Consider the following 12,356-nt stretch of genomic DNA (forward strand, 5'->3'; position numbering starts at 1 on the left):
AGCCGCGACCCCACGGGTGGGCCCGACCGAACGCGGCTCCGCGGCACAAAATGGCTCCTCTCCCCTCACGTCACACGGAGCCTCCCCGCCCCACGTGGGAGCCCTCCAGCAAGCCCCACCCCTTGACCAATAAAAAAAAAGCCGAGCGGCCTTTTTCTCGAACACCACTGGTTGAGCCGCGCCGGGCTGCCGCTCTGGGAAGGGAGCTGTCAATCAAAACCACGCGGGGCCGTGAGCGCTGACAAATGCCGCTGCTGTTCAGCCCCCCGCTTGCAAATACCGCCCGGCATGGCGGCTTAATTAGCTCGGAATGGCTTTTCCTCCCAGCTCAAACAATCTGTCACTGCCGCGCGGCGGAGGCAGCCATGCATAAAAAAGTAAGCAGAGGCTAAATATCAATTTGATTTTGTGTATCAAAGGAATATTTTAGGTTTTCTCCCCAGTAATGAAACGTATCCATTTAAATAATAAAAGGGGGGGGGAGGAACACAAAACACAAACCCCAAACCCCAACACCCCCCCCCCGAAGCCGCCCCCTCTGGCACGCCGGGGGCAGGTAATGTGTGTGTCGTGCTCCCCTCCCCCGCTCCTGGAGTGGGGGCCGGGGTCCCCCCCCACGGGTGGGGGTTGGGGGCGGGGCGGAGCCTCCCCGCTGAACCCCCGGGGAGCGGGGTGCCGGGGGGGGGGCGGGGTGGCCCAGCCCGAAGCCCCCCCCCGCCCCCCTCCGCGGCCCCACCGCTAATTGGGTGCGTTCCGGCTGTTGACGTGAGAAGAAGTGTCAGGGCCGGGCGATGCCCATTGGTCGTCGCGGCCGGCCCCGCCCTGCCCCCACGTGGGGCCCGGGCCGACGCGGCGGGAGCGACGCGAAACCCGGCGCGGCATTAAACACGCGGAGCCGGAGCCACCGCGCTCCCCCCTCCCACCTCCTCGTCCTTTCGGCCTCCTATCATCATCTCCCCCCTCTCCCGCTCGTTTGTTTAATTTGCCTCCCTTTTGCTTTTCTGTGCTTTTCCTCCGTGGAGGCAGCAGCTCCCTGCCAAGCCCCCGCACTGCAAGGGGCCCACATCGGGGTGCACATCGGGGTGCAGAACCCCCCAGGGACTGCAGCCCCAGTCAGGCCAGCAGACACTGGGAGAGCACCGGCGCAAGTCAGCGTGGGAAAACGTGGGCCCACGGTGCTTCGAGCCACATGGGGAGGGGAGCGCCTGAGACCGCCTGTGCCGGGAGAAACAGCAAAAATTAATGGCAACTAGTAACCCTGGAAATATTAGTGGCGAAATCGGGACTTATTTTTCCTGTAAAGTGCTCTCTCTGACAGTTCCTTCTGCCAAGTACATCCAAGGCGACATCCATTTAGTGGAGAAACGTGACCGGTGCTCCCAGCGTCACACACTCACGTCGGTCCCAGGAGGATCGCAAAGCAAAGGCAGCAGTAGCTGAAAAATCCTGCCCTCCGCGAGGCCCTCGGGGACAGGACACGCGTTGCCCTTCCTCGCCGTGCTGCCCCTCCTCGCCGCCCAGCACGGCGGCAGGCTGCCGAAGCTGCCGAGGCTTCCCGCGGGCTCGGGGAGGATGGAGTGATCTCTGATAATTCTCCAAATTGCTGCACTTCGGCCTCAGCGCTTGCTCTTGGGTTTGCAGATATTTGTTAATTTTTCATGGCTGGGGAAGGTTAATTGATCTTCCCCCCCCCGGCAGGTTCACGCTAACCCTGTAGCTGCAGCGGTGCGGGTCCGGGTTTGGTGCTGCTGGGTGCTGAGCCTCTGTAAGCCCGCGCCGGCTGCTGAGCACTCGCATTCCCCGTTGAGCCTCGCTCTGTGCCTAACTGAGCTGGAAAAGTGCAAAAAAAGAAGCGATTCCAGCGGTGGGGCTGAGCCAGACCTTCTGCCTGAGGGGCTTTCTGGGGCCTAATTCAGTGGACATGGGGACATGGGGAGAGGAAAGCAGTGGTTTTACACTGAAAATTCATTTCATTGCTCAAAATAGAACACATTAGATGAGCTGCTTCCCTCCCCCAGTGGTACTTATGGACAAATTCTGATTTTTATTTAATGGTTTCCCCGAAAAGGTTGTAATTTTCTTCACAGTCCCATCTAGCTATAGCTCCAGCACTGTTGTGGTGAACTCAAACGACCGAGAATGCCTCTCGTTAATTGATATTCCTCACGCTAGGACTGTACTGAAATAGCAGATGTTTTATTTTAGCTTATTAAAACTCACCTGGTTGAAAAAAAAAAAAAAAAGAACTATTAGGGGTGAAAGGAAACATTCTGCTTCATATTGATTTAAAATCTACTTAAATTGATATTTGCACATCCCAATTATAAACCGTGATCTTTTCCCATAAGTTATTTTTCTTTTTCTGAGTTTTTTTTTCTTAACGATCTTAGAAAAAGCCTCAGTGGGAGAAGCCACCATCTCTTCTCCCAGCCAGCCCGTGTTGCCACGAGATGCCTTTGTCACCGCAGGCCGGGGACGTTGCATCCCTGCTCGGTGGGTGATGCAGGGCAGGAGGTGGCCACCTTATCTTCTCCCCAGTGTGTTGCTGCTTGAGCTGAGGCAGCCAACACCACCAAGTGAGGATGAAGATGAGGATGAGGGCTCTGGGGATGCTCAGCGAACGCCAGTGGCCCCATGGACCCATTTGGGTGCCTTGCAAAGGGCAGCTCCCCACGGGGAAGCGGCAGTGGAGCACCCCGGGCTGAGCAGAGCGCTGGAGAGGTTGGGGTCCCTCGGGGCGATGCGGTGATCCTTGCCTTCGGTGGTCACTGGTCCCAAGAGCGGTTTTTGGCCGAGATGTGCCTCATGCTGCCGTGCCGGGGTGCCCGGGCGTGCTGCCCTGGCACCCTGCGAGGTCTCACAGCCGGGGAAAGGAAACAGGAGATGTCCTCATCCACCCTATCTGGGGAGAAACCTCGAGCTCAGCTTCTGGGCACGGGGTGTTGTGACACCGTCCCTTCCCCACCGCGATGCCGCCTTTTGGGGAAACCAACCGTCTGAGCTGCCCTTCCTCTTCCCAAGTGGCCTCCATGGGGGAAGAGCTGCCGCACCCCATCCTCCCACCATCGATGCTCCCGCATCGGCCACCCCTGGCTGGCCCCAAACGGCCTCAGCGCTCCCGGGTCCTGGGTGCCGGGTCCTGGCCTCTTGGCAGGTGTACACAGCCCCCCCGCAGCCCCGCTCCCGGGGGCCGGGCTGTCCTGAGGGTCATGGTACAGATGGCTGTAGGAAATAGGGGAGAAAGAAACCCACAGGATAAGGTTAGTTGCAGCTGGCCGGGTCCAAACGCCTGCACAGCCACAGCCACTCTGCTTCCCTCCCTGCAAAATGCCGGTGAGGAGACAAAATGTGGGTTTTTTCCCCATACTTTTTGTCTCCCCTTCATATGTTGTGTGTCCCGTGAATCCTGGAAGAGGCTGGCTATGGCTTTAGCACAGCTTCGTCAGGCCATGTGGACTTGCTGTTAGGGTACAGAGGAGGCGGTAGGGGAAAGAGGAGAAGCCTGCGTGCGCACGTGCACGTGCACACATGCACCCACTCGTGCACACACATGCACACCCGCTGCTCACCGAGTCGCCTCTGTCCCCGGCCGCCGTGACCAGCCGAACTTGCCCAACGTGCAAGCGGTGCTCCCTGTGCGTGGCCGTGTGACGGCAGCCGCCCCGAGAGGTGGCTTTATCGCTGACAAGCCGGTCCCAGCCCCAGTCAATAGTGTGTGTTTACATTTCAGGTGACACTATCTGCCCTCCGCGCAGGGCAGGACCCTGCCTGCCAAATTTCCTTTAGCTTTCAAGTTTATCTAAACAAGGATTTCAGAGCTGGGAAGGCAGTGAAACGCATACTAATGACTGACCATGGAGAGCCAGGAGAGCTATCAGCAAGTTTATTTTGCTTTGTGGGGAAGCTCGGTTTTATCTGCTCTTGGCAGTAAGGTTTTACAGCCCCCCTGGCAAGAGGGGGCTCAATCCTGCAACCGCTTCTCCCACCAGCATCCCCCGCAGGGCTGGGGACACCAAAAGCCTCTTTTAGTTTTGGGTGTTCCCACTAGTGATGCTCCAAGCACCCAAAGCCAGCCCCAGCAAATACCTGCACAACAGACCATGCTCTGGCTTCGAGCTTTTCCAGTTTCCCCCTTTTTCCTTTTCAGAGCAAATCTTGGGACTCCAGGTGGAAAAATGCACCCGCACAAACCTGCAAAACGGCAGAGGACTGTGTGAATTCCTGATACGGGTCAGACCCTTGACCCGAGCCTGCAAACGCAGCACTCCTCCTCAAACACCTCAGCAGAACTCTTGAGCTATGACTTTTCTCTCTGCTCCACAGCAATTAAAGAAAACTGAAAGCACCGTGCTGGGGTCCCTTTGGGCCAGTGGCAGGAGCAGGCAGCGGTGGGGATGGCTGTTGCCCTCCACGGCCACGAGCATCTGCTCTGCACATCGGCAGCCAGCACCACCGAGAAGCCGCCGGGAGGTTTCCGGCAGCCCGGCGCGCAAGCGGACGGGGAAGAGCGTCGGTTGCTGGTGTTGCCACAACAGGCCCCGATTACCCCGTCCTTTCACAAGCAAAACTCCCATTGACCTCACCCTCATCCGCGGGATTTGCTTGAGCAATCCCTGCGTCCGCCCAGCCCAGCGCCTGCGGGCTGCAGCCGCCGAGCCGGGGGCTGCCCAGGCAGGGGGGCCCAGGAGGCAGCAAACCTGCTCGGGACCTGCCGCAAGCTCCTCCTGGCACCGAACAAGGGCCCGAGCCTCAAAAGCAAAAATTTTCTCCCCTGTGCCCCTGCGGTCAGGATGGGAGGTGTGAGGAGGTGGGTAAGGGATACAGATGGGTGCAAATGGGGCCAGAGGGAGGGAGGGAAGGAGAGAGCCCCAGGACCCTCCCAGCAGCAGAGGCAACTCAGAAGAGCCTGCTAGGAAAGCCCCGGCCCATCCGCTCCTTTGCAAAATTTTGGCCAAGAAGTTGGGACGAACAGGAGGAGCTGGTGGATGGATCGGGCCCAGGACTCCCTAACAGGACTCGGCTGCAGCTCAGGTCCGAACCCAGCAGCTCCAGCACTGCCGGCTCCATCAAACAACGCGCCGGTGTCCAAACCCAGATGGGGAAAACGGGGCATCGGAGAGCTTTTGCAGGCAGGGAAGCGGGGTTCCCTGACCCCTGCTGCCTCCCTGACCCCTGCTGCCTCCCTGACCCCTGCCCGCACCCAGCCCCAGCACTGCCCCAGTTCCCCGGTACGCAGGGACCCCACGGGTGAGAGCAGCCGGGAGCTGGCGCTGTGCTTCGGCAGAGGATGGGTGCAGAGCCCCCGCGCCGGAGCAGCGCTGGCCTTGCACGCTCAACCAGCACTGGTTGCACTGGGGCTGTGACACTGCAGCAGCTCCTGGGGTAGCAACACCATGGGCTTATATATGTTTAATGCCAGGCTGCACCCCAGATGGAGGAGGGAGCGGAGAGCCTGGCTGCTCTCGGCAGGGAGAGCAGGTTCGGCTGTGCCCGCGGAGCCTCCCGGGCACCGGAGCCGGGGCCAGCCCCTCGCCAGCCTCCCCGGTCCCCGCAGCTGGAGCCAGGTCGCTCGTGGGTGCCGGCGAGTGCCGGCGGGTGCTCGCCGCCTCCGGAGCCTGGGCCGCGGGCAGTCTGCTCCCCATGCTCACCTGCCCTCCCTTCCCGGGGCGAGCAGCTCAGCCCAGGCTTTTGCTGTATACTGTCTAATTATAGATATTATATTGCAAATGGCTTTTGGGCCTGCTAATGGTATTACTGGTGTTATTCTTCTACTTGTTAATTATAACCAATTTGTTTGGGATGCCTTCCCAGTTTTCGTCTGTAATTGCTCTCCCCATTCCCTGATGACTGTGACTCAGCAGAAACTCTGCAGTTTCGCTCAGGGATGATATTACTCTTTGTCTCTCCTGCCAAGCGTGGCTGCAGACGGCTGCCTGCGCAGCACGGCTACCGCTCCCCCCCTGCCAGTGGCCACACTCCAGCCCGGAGCGAGCGGCTCGGGGACCGGGAGGGATGCGGGACGGTGGCGGTGCGGGGCTGGCATCCGCGCCGGGTTGGAAGCAGGGCGATGGCAGCCTTGCTACAAGGCTCCGTGGCCCCAGATGCCGATGCGGCATCGCCTGCGAGAGGTGTTGGGCTCAGGCCTGGGGATGCTCATAAGCGACTTGCTGAATCAGGGCTGCGGCCCATAAACCATTATAGGATTCTGCCTGTGAAAACCCAGCAAGGCTCGGTATGACTAAAGGCTTAGCCAAGGAAAGAGGAAAATATTAAACTGATTGTTTTCTTTTTATTATTGCTAAATTCTAAAGAAGTTTGCTCTTCTCCTCTCCCCAGCATTAACTGCAGATAAGTTATTTGGAAAGCGAGTATTTCACCAGAACAGCCATTCAAGTAGCCTAATACACACATTAGAGTCTATTTGCACTTAAAAGAAGTGGGAGGTATTAAATCAGCCTCTGGCCAGATAGTCATTGTATAAACAAGAGCTGTTAACTCCTACTTGATAGCAGTGATAGCAAGGGAAAGGAAAACAGCCCTGCAGTGTCATGACCAACCTGACACAACATGTTTTAGGTCTGGGGAAAAAAAAAAACCCAAACCAAAAAAACCCCAAACCCCTGTGAGTTCATGACTGCCTGGGCTGCGGGAGAGTGGCTGCCAGCGCCAGGCCTGGCCTGGCTCTGCAGGCAGGGATGCTCCTCCTGCCCGCCCAGCACTCCCCGAACCCTGTCCCGCTGCTCTGCCCGCACCTTCCCCGCATGCCCTGGGCCCTGGAGCAGCTCCGGCACCCCGGGGCTCCAGCAACAGCATCGCACCAGCATCAACAAGACAAGCAGCGTGGCACCGTTGCCTGTTCACGGACCTGCTCGGGCCACTGGCAGCCAGGGACAGGGGGGTTATTTGCAGCCAAAATGCTCGCCGATGGCGGATCTCCAATCGCCTGGGTCCTGCGCAGCCAGAGTCCCCCTCCAGCAGAGCATGGCTCTGCACGGCGCCCGCGAGACAGAGGTCTGCAGAGCTCCGCTCGCTCCCCAGCAAACCCGGGTATTAATGAAATTTATGAGTCAGAGCGAGCAAAAGAAACTGTTTTCAGCTGACTTCACTCACCACTTCCTCTCCTCGCGTTCGTCTCTCCCAGCAGCCCACTTATCTTCCCCCTGGAGCCGTGCCCACCCTCCCCTGCCCGATACGCCTCTATCGCTAACAGGCCGGAGAGTTCAGCACCAGGATTGCTTCTGAGTTTGCTCACTCACTCACTCAAGCACTCTCAAGTTGTTCTCTGTGGCTAATCAAATGTCAAAACAAGCTACCCCTGTGATTTTGAGAGCTTTTAAACAGGAAGACATTTACCACTGATACATGAGAGCCGCGCACATTTGTCTGGGGCTCAGCCTAGGACGGGTTTCAGCAATAGCTCAGGACTGGTTTCAGTTGCAGCAAGTATCTGCTGGGCAGGAGCTATTTTGTGGTCTCTCTGGAGGAATAATGACTGTACGAGCCCGTGGCAGCGGTCCCACCGCTTGCCCAAAGCCAGCACTGCTGTCTCCCACAGGGACCGGGCTCTTTCCCTCCCGCTGATGGGCAGGAGATGGCTGCCAGCGCGGGCGGGCAGCACCCCTCCGTCCCAGTGCGCCCAGCTCCTTGGTTAATTAAACCATGGTTTATAGCCCGACTCTAAATCATGTGCTTCAGGACTAAAGCAGTGAGCTTTCAGCATTGAGAAGCGATAACTTCCAAGCCGTCCAGAAGCCCAGGAGTCCCCAGGAAAGGCATCGGGGACCTTTCGGTTCCTATGCAGCCCGCAGCGAGGTGCAGCATCCGCAGCGCCCTCCGACCCACCACAGACCGGGCTGAGCCAAGGGCTGCAGAAGAGCAAGACCCAGTGTAAGGGACAATTTTGATTTCAGAGCCGCTTGACCTGCCTCTGCGCAGCTCTGACATCAAAACTGTCCTTTAGGCAGGTACCCGCTCTTCCGCAGCCAACGCTGGCCGAGACCCGGCGTGTGACTCTGCAAAGGGCCCCGCACAGCCTGGGTACCCCCCGCCTCCCTCCCTGGAGCATCCCCTGCCCAAGAGAAGGGGTCAAAGCCCCCGGCCCTGGGGCAGGGGGCTGTCAGCAGGGCCCCCCCCATCCCCGGCACGCCCCTGCTCAGCAGGGGGATCTCGTCTCCCCATACCACCCACGTGGGATGAAAGGCGCAGCGTGGGGTTTGGGATGCCCCGACGCGCTGGCGGGGCTCCAGCATTGTGCAGCCGGGCTGCCTTGTGCTCTCCAGCCCCGGGAAGGAGCCGGCTGGGAGCCGGAGGTTTGACAAAGGGCTTGTTTTGCCCTGGCAAGGCACAGCGTTGGGCTCTCAGCAAAGGGGCCAACAATTACGTGCTGCCTGCGAGGACATGTGAGAAGTGCCATCGAAGCAAGAAGAAAATGGAAGAGGGGGAAGAAGAAGAGGCCCACCCATCATCCCCAATAAAACACGACATTTGTCTGCAGAGGGTTTGTTCCAAAAGCTGCCCAGGTGCTGCAGGGCTGAGGGATGCTCCCTTCCCCGGGAGCACATCGGCTCTGCTGCAGGCAGCTGGCAATTTCCCTCTTGCAGCATTAGCCCTTCCATAGAGGCTGCCTTAGGTGACAAGGCAGCAGCACCTACCCCAGGGCTGTGCCCAGCTCCGGCCGAGGGCACCCGGATCCAAGCGGCTCCAGGAACAGCAGCGCTCGCACCCAGCTTTCAAAGCCGTCACTTATCCCAGTTGAACGCTGAGCACAAGCTGCTCACAGGAGCTGCCAGGTTTGCACAACGCTCGCCCTGTGTTTTCCACTTTCCTCCCAGCACATCTCCAATGTCTTTAAAAAAAAAAAATACCCACAGCTTCCTGAAGGCTCTACAACAGAGAGAGATGCTTCTGTTGCTCAAGCTGTTGCTGATCTGGAAATGAAGCATCTCCCTCCTCAGAAGCATTTAATCAAACACGAAGAGTGCACGCACGCACGTCAATCCGAGCGGTGAGCCCTGATGCTGCCGTCAGCCAGAAACACAGCGGTCCACGCAGAGTCGGCCAAGCCGCTCGCTGCCACGCGCTGTGGCTGGGGAGAACGAAGCCTCCCGGGGTCCGTGGGGGCAGAGGGGAGTCCTGGGGACGGAGACATCGCACTGGGGCTGCAATGCTGGAGGATGGAGGGGACCAAGCCTCGTGCCCGCAGCCGAGCCCAGCTAGAGCATCACTCTCGCCGCCTCCCACTTCAAATAACTCCCAAGCTTTAGGTTTCCTGCTTTACTAGGGATCTTGCTTAAGCCTCCCGCACCAAGCACCGGCTGGGGGGGCCAGGGTTGCGTCTGTGCCACCCCGCAGAGCCCGTCCTCACGCCCGCTGCGGGGTTAGGAGGGGGCAATGCCCGCTGCCATCAGAGGAAGGGTGTTGGGAGCAGACAGGCACAGACTTTGTCCCAGCCCGAGACAAGGAGAATGCTGTGGGTTTGTTTTTAGACAAATGAATGGATTTTACTGTTTGACCAACACTCATGAGAATGCCAGTCAGTGCGAATTTGGCAGGAGGTCTGACACTTGTCAGCTTTGGTTTATAACAGGAGAAAAGCAGCCAGCTCTCCGGAGGAGAATGACGTGCGCGCGTTGCTGTGCGGGTTTGTTCTCGGAAGAATGTGTGGCAACAGAAGATCAAGCAAATACTTGGGACTGCTACATCACGGAGGACTTTGTCAGCTAGCCGGAAAGTTTTAGAAGGGCTTCACACTCTTTAGAGACAGCCAGGCCACTGCTTGGAGCCGAGGCGAAAATACAACAGCGTGGGGTTTGTGAATAACAGAAGCATTACTGTGGCATCCCTAACGAGCGCGGCCTCGCCAGCACGCCCTCGGAATGGCGCTTGGGGAGCTCTGTCAGTAAGCAGCCATGTCGGCCCCACGCGGGCAAGCTGCCCGTCCGTGGAGGAGAAGTGGGAGCTGGCAGCGTTTTCCTTGGGGGGGTTTTGCTACAGGCACCTGCCTGCCGGCCTGCTGCCGGACCCAGGGGAGGGGGCAGGTGCCGGGCGCAGGCAGCTCACCCCACTGCGGAGGCGGTCTGGGGGGTGCTTCGATTCCCGAGGGAAAAGCCACGGGAATGACTGCAGCCCTGCGCCAACACCAGCTTGCGCCTGCACCCCAAAAGGACCTTGGCCTCGGTGCGTAAGTCAAGGTGGGCAGGAGCCCATTTCCCCCTTCCCTCGCCAAAGCGGGGCAGCTCGGCCGAGACCTGGGGGGCGGTAGGGGGAAGCTGGTGTTCTGCCAGCCCGGCTCTGGGCTGAGGTCAGATGGGATTTCCAGCCTGGCTAGTGTCAGTGTGGTGTTTCGAGCCGGCAGGCCGGCCAGCAGCCAGGACAGAATGCCCTCCCGCAGCCAGGAACAGCATCTCTTTTTATTTAAAGCCATCGTCTCAGCCACATTTCTCGTGCAAAAGCCAGAAGCTGGTGCAAGAGACACATATGCAATTTACTTTGTTTTGTTTTTTAAAGGCTCTCCAGCCTGCAAAAGGGAATGAGGGTTTCTCTGCCTCAGTCAGCTCACCAGAACAGCTTATTCTGCAACATCTATTCCAGGCAGTCTCTCCATGTTGACAAAGCCTTTGGTCAGGGAAGGTCAAATGTCTGTTGGGATCATTGCCTCTTCCTTGTCTCTCTCGCTTGCCCAGGGATGCAGGGACGCTGGAGGGTCTCCAGCATGGGAGTTGGGCAGTCCCTCCGGCACCCACTGCACACCCATATCGGAAACCCGGTGCTGCCGTGTCCAGTGATGCTGCACCAGGAACTGACAGCCCAGCCTGTAAAACGGCCCTGACCAAACAGACCAGACCAACTCCGAATGAATCATTACAGGCAATGGAGTAAATCATCCACATCTCTAAAAGGGCAGCAGCTGCCTTTCCCTGGGTTGCTTTGGAGCAGGTCTTTAGGAGACAGGACTTTCTAGTGAGCATTAGAGAGCATTATGACTTGCCGTGGTGGGAAGGGTGCATTGCATGCATGGCTGTAGGGCAGGTGCTTGCTTTTCTCCTGGCAAGAGATTTTCTCCAAGGCATGGCAAAGCTCTGACTTCGACCTGTGGTAATGCAGCTCCTTCTGCTTCGTGCTGACAGCTCAGACTGATGCTGCAGCCCGGCTTTGCTGTGGTCTAGGTGGCCATTGAGTATGGGTTTGGTAGGCTCCACCTAGCACCTAATGAGTGTTTGCCTGCTTCACTGTGCAATTTGGCACGATGGGCAGCCTTTGCTCAGGAGCTGCCCCAGTCTGGGAAAGATAAGGGTGTTGCAGGCCAGCTCCGAGGCAGGATGACAGAGCTGTTTGCAGGCAGCTCCTCTGATCTGCCCAGCTCTGCTATTACTCCCCGAGCAACCATTAATAACCGGAGCCAGTACAGGGTGCTTTTCCATTCAGAGACTTAACAGCTCTCTAAAGTCAAACGAGCGAGGCAGGAGGTTACGTGCTTCACCCCAGTTGCGCAACGAGTCCGCAGCTGAGCCAGGAACCAAACCCACACCTAATCACCGGGCCACAGCTCGCCTGGTGCCCGTGCTCAGACCCTGGCCCAGGGCCCGGCTGGGACTCCTCTGCGAGACCACAGCAGTGTGGTGCTCGCAGGCTGGGGCACGCTCATCTCCGAGCTGGTGGGGTGTTTCCCGGCACAGGGACTGCGTCCTCAGAGGTCTCGGTCCGCTTTGGACAGCTTTGATCTGGGCGTCGTGGTCTGCCTGGCTTCATGCAGTGGATGCACGGAGCGGGAGGAGGATCAAGCTCTGCTGCCTGGTCCTGACCGAAACTCCTGGCTCCAAAGACTTGTTTGGCACTCGGTACTGCAGCATCCCCACGCATCTGCTCAGGCTCCGCTAGAAGTCCCCGGTTCCTCATACATACCTCCCTGTCCCCTTCCCCATCACAACGTAGTTCACCTGCAGCCCCCATCATGTTGTCGTGGACCCCCAGGACAAAGCCCATGAGCCGTTGCCCTCCTCTGTCCCACTCTCACCTGCACGCCTCAGCCCTCCCTTGCCCAGGTAGCTGCAGGGCAGACGTGGGCCATGACATTCCCATGATGTCTGCATTACAAATAAGCCTCTGAGGTGAAGGGATTGCTGTGATGAGCAACATTGGCCTGGCACCTACGAGCTGGTTCTCGAATAGGAGAGAAACGTGGTTCTCGGGTACTGAGCAACCTTCTCCTGGGTTTGCCTGCATGAGCCCACCGACCGCCTGGGAGGAAGGAAGAAGGGGGAGCTCACAGGTTCTGGGGGGTTTCATGATTTCCCAAGCGCGGGGTGAGCCCCCTGTGCCATGCAAGGTTGCAGCCCCGTGTCCCAGCAGCCCTCGCT

Source organism: Haliaeetus leucocephalus, unplaced genomic scaffold (genome assembly GCF_000737465.1).
Source record: "Haliaeetus leucocephalus isolate CR32 unplaced genomic scaffold, Haliaeetus_leucocephalus-4.0 Scaffold339, whole genome shotgun sequence".
NCBI lineage: Eukaryota > Metazoa > Chordata > Aves > Accipitriformes > Accipitridae > Haliaeetus > Haliaeetus leucocephalus.